We start from the raw sequence: 4882 nt of genomic DNA on the forward strand, positions 1-4882 counted from the left end.
TGAACCCGGGAGGCAGAGGTTGCAGTGAGCTGAGATCATGCCACTGCACTCCAGCCTAGGCGACAAAGCGAGACCCCATCACAAAATAAAACACACTAAAATAAATTAATAAAAATAAATAAAATAAAAGACACTAGCTAGGCATGGTGGTGCATGCCTGTGGTCCCAGCTACTCGGGAGGCTGAGGTGAGAGGATCGCTTGAACCCAGTTCAAAGCTGCAGTGAGCTATGTTGATGCCATTGCACTCCAGCTGGGCAACAGAGTGAGACCCTGTCTCAAACAACACAGACACAGACACACACACACGGTGTATATACATATATATTACATGTATATATATGTATAATATATGTGTATATATGTATAAATAATATATATAAATATATATTTCTTTTTTTGTAAATGAAAACTTCTTTAACTCACACAAAAAATTAATAAATAAGAAAATTAATTCTGTTTTCAGAATAACTCTCTGGCAGTAGTAAGTACTATTATTAGCCTCCTTCGCCAGAGTATGAGATTACAGCACCAGAAGATTAAGTAACACGTATCCAAGGACAAATTAGAAAGCAGCCATGTCAGGACTGAATGAAGGCTGGCCTGGGCCAGGGCCAGGGCCAGAGTTCTACTTCCCACTCCTCAGCTATGGTGGCCATGAAGGTTATTTCAAGAGGGATGAGATCCTGAGATTCCTCTGAATTAGCAGTTGTTCTCTGGGTCCCATTATAAAGGAATCCTCCACTTATTTAAATGTCACCATTTACACCATTTACTGCCGGGTCACTAAGGACTCCAGATAGAAGGACTTAGTTCAAACAAAGGCTTAGCATTGACAATGGAGGTGAAAACAGTATCCAGATCAGAGGTGGATCGGGACTTCTAGCCATCACTAGTTGGCTGTTAAGAGGCCTTAACACTTAGGAGACCCCTCCCTTGCTCCTGGTCAGCCCTGATTCTCTTGAACACCCATTCTCTTCACCCAAGTTGTGACGCAGCCTGCGCTTATATCTGGGTGTTGGAAAACATGGTCCTCCTCGGCCAAGTCGCCTGGATTCCTCAGGCTGAGTCAGAGCTTATTTCACCTTCCACAAGCTCCTGGGAGCATCACTCTGCTATGCTAGATTACTATATCCCCTCCACCCACCTGGCTGTCAACTCCTTAGGGGCAAGGACTGGGGCTTCTACATTGCTGTGTCTCTTCTCCCTTCTCATTGACCTGTTCACTCCTACTCACCCCTCAGGTCTCATCTTAAAAGGTCACCTCTGGCTGGGCCTGGTGTCTCATGCCTGTAACCCCAGCACTTTGGGAGGCTAAGGCAGGAGGATCACTTGAGCCCAGCAGTTCCTAACTAGTTTGGGCAATGTGGCGAGACCCTGTCTCTAAAAAAAAAAAAAACAAAGAAAAAAACGGTTACCTCCTCCCAAAGCCTTCCCTGGCAACCTCCATAATCCCTATAGAAAATGTTCCTTGGTCAGGCGTGGTGGCTCACACCTGTTATCCCAGCATTTTGGGAGGTCGATCATTTGAGGTCAGGAGAGTTCAAGACCAGCCTGGCCAATATGGTGAAACCTGGGCTCTACTAAAAATACAAAAATTAGCTGGGTGTGATGGCGCCCGCCGGCAATCCCAGCTACTCGACGGGGTGAGGCATGAGAATCATTTGAACCCAGGAGGTGGAGGTTGCAGTGAGCCGAGATTGTGCCACTGCACTCCACCCTGGGTGACAGAGTGAGACTCTGAGACTCTGTTTCAAAACAAAAAGAAAAAGAGAAGAAAACGTTTCTTGCTGTGTGATGAATTTTTGCTTGTCGAGGTCTCCTCAGCCCCAACCCAGGGGTTCCCGTACCTCAGCGTTTATAAGGGATCTGGGAAGTTTGTAAGATGCAGATTCCCAACCTCCAACCACAAAGCATCTGACTCTGTGGGACCAGAACAGGGCCTGAGACTGCACTGCAATAGCTCACACCTGAATCTGGTGGAGAGGAACAATAAAAGAAATGTGACTGGCCAGGTGTGGTGGCTCATGCCTGTAATTTCAGCACTTTGGGAGGCAGAGGTGGGAGTATTGCTTGAGCGCAGAATTTCGAGAGCAACCTGGACCACATAGTAAGACCCCATCTCTACAAAAAAAAAAATCGAAAATATCCAGGCATGGTGGCCTGTACCTGTAGTCCTAGCTACTCAGGAGGCTGAGGTGGGAGGATTGCTTAAGCCCAGGAGTTCAAGGCTGCAGTAAGCTATGATTATGCCATTGCACTCCAGCTTGGACAACAGAGTGAGATTCTGTCTCTATAAATAAATAAATAATAAATAAGTGGGGCTGCTTGAGGGCAGGAACCATGATCCTCATGAGCCCCCATTAACCAGTCTGTGCCTGGCACATAGGAGGTGCTCATACATGATTTCTGAATGAATACTTACATTAAGGAATTGTTACCAGTATTATGATACACTCTTCAAATACAGCAACTTGGGCCGGGATCGGTGGCTCATGCCTATAATCCCAGCACTTTGAGAGACTGAGCCGGGAGGATCACCTGAGGTCAGCAGCTCAAGACCAACCTGGCCAACATGGTGAAACCCCGTCTCTACTAAAAGTACAAAAATTAGTTGGGCGTGGTGGCAGGTGCCTGTAATCCAGCTACTCAGGGGACTGAGGCAGGAGAATCACTTGAACCCAGGAGGCAGTGGTTGCAGTGAGCTGAGATCATGCTACTGCACTCCAGCCTGGGCGACAGCATGAGACTCCATCTCAAAAAAAAAAAAAAAAAAAGCAACTTGAGTTTGCCCTGGAAAGAGCTCCATGGGGCAGGCACGGTGGCTCACACCTATAATCCTGGCACACCTGAGGTCAGGAGCTCAAGACCAGCCTGGCCAACATAGTGAAACCCCCATCTCTACTAAAAATACAAAAATTAGCCAGGCGTGGTGCTGCGCACCTGTATTCCCAGCTACTTGGGAGGCTGAGGCCGAAGAATCGCTTGAATCCATGGGGAGGAGGTTGCAGTGAACCGAGATCATGCCACTGCACTCCAGCCTGGGCGACAGAGTGAGACTCCATCAAAAAAAAAAAAAAAAAAGAAAGAAACGAAACGAAAAGAAAGAAGGAAGGACGGGGAAGGGGAAGGGAAAGGGGAAGGCGAGGCCCCATGGAGGTCCTACTCTTCTGTAATGGAGGTAGGGTAGTGCTGGGGCTCTGGTGTCTGCAGTGCTAAATTGGAAACCATGGACTTCACTTCCAGGCTGTGCAACGTAAACAGGTCATTTATAAAGCCTCTCTAAGCCTCAGTTTTCTCATCTGCATAATGGAGATAATAATAACCATGCCTGTGCCACAGGGCTGTAAAGAGATTAAATAAGATAAAGCTTTTAGCACAGTGCCTGACCCAGAGCCAATGTCCCAAAACTTCTGGATCCTATTATTATTACTATTATCATTATTACAACTATTAACACCAAGGCTGGAAGGGATCTCAGATCCTCAAAATCAGGGGCTCCCTACATAGGGTTCAGTGGATCACCCCTCCCAAGGGATCCACAGTAAGGGTGCAGGAGGGCGGTCTACGTGCATCTGGAAATGGAGTACAATATTGTGTCTGCTCATTTTCCTAAGGCTGAGAAACTTAGCTGTCAACAACTAAAAAATGGGGAAACTGAATCCAGAGAGGGCGAAGGGGTCTTGCTCCAAGTTTCTCCCTTTATTCATTCATTTAGTCATTCACTTTTTTTTTTTTAGTTGTTCTTGTTGAGATGGAGTTTCTCTCTTGTTGCCCAGGCTGGAGCGCAATGGTGAGATATCTGCTCACTGCAACCTCTGCCTCCCGGGTGCAAGCGATTCTCCTGCCTCAGCCTCCTGAGTAGCTGGGATTACAGGCATGCACCACCACACCCAGCTAATTTTGTGTTTTTAGTAGAGACAGGGTTTCACCATCTTTGCCCAGCTGATCTTGAATTCCCGATTTCGTGATCCACCCGCCTCGGCCTCCCAAGTGCAGAGATTACAGGCATGAGCCACATAGCCTCATTCACTTCTTTTTTTTTTTTTTTTTTTTGAGACGGAGTCTCGCTCTGTCGTCCAGGCTGGAGCACAGTGGCCGGATCTCAGCTCACTGCAAGCTCTGCCTCCTGGGTTTACGCCATTCTCCTGCCTCAGCCTCCCGAGTAGCTGAGACTACAGGCGCCCGCCACCTCGCCCGGCTATTTTTTTGTATTTTTTTTTTAGTAGAGACGGGGTTTCACCGTGTTAGCCAGGATGGTCTCGATCTCCTGACCTCGTGATCCGCCCATCTCGGCCTCCCAAAGTGCTGGGATTACAGGCTTGAGCCACCGCGCCCGACCGCCTCATTCACTTCTTACTTCTTCAACCAAGCACCAAATCTTTCCAGAGGGCCTACACTGGCCTAGGCACACAGATGAACCAGACACGGTCAACTTCTTAGTCTCTACTCCTTACCTCCTTTCTCCTGCCTCAGGGGATCTTCCTCCACAAAGGGTACGGTTTAGTGCTTTCACTATAGTTCCTTTGCCAACACAATGCCCTGGGGCTGCTTAGGCACTTCATCAAGTAACTCTAAATTCTTGCCCCAGTTGAACGCCTTACTTACCTCTACTTGGAACCTTCATTTCCCCTCTCTGGGCCTCAGTTTCCCAACTATAGAAAGGGGTAATAAAGCCTTCTGCCCAAGGTTGCGAGAATAAAATAAAATAGACTTGAAAGTGCTTTATAAGCTGCAAAGTGTGGTGCAGATATTAGTATTATGGTCTGGAGAGACAGGAAATCAAAATCGATAAATAATTGAGAACTGCACAATCTCCTCTCCCTTTTTTTTTTTTCCTCAGACGGAGTCCTGCTCTGTTGCCCAGGCTGGAGTGCGGTGGCA

Source organism: Colobus angolensis, unplaced genomic scaffold (assembly GCF_000951035.1).
Source record: "Colobus angolensis palliatus isolate OR3802 unplaced genomic scaffold, Cang.pa_1.0 Scaffold28, whole genome shotgun sequence".
NCBI classification, from domain to species: Eukaryota; Metazoa; Chordata; class Mammalia; order Primates; family Cercopithecidae; genus Colobus; species Colobus angolensis.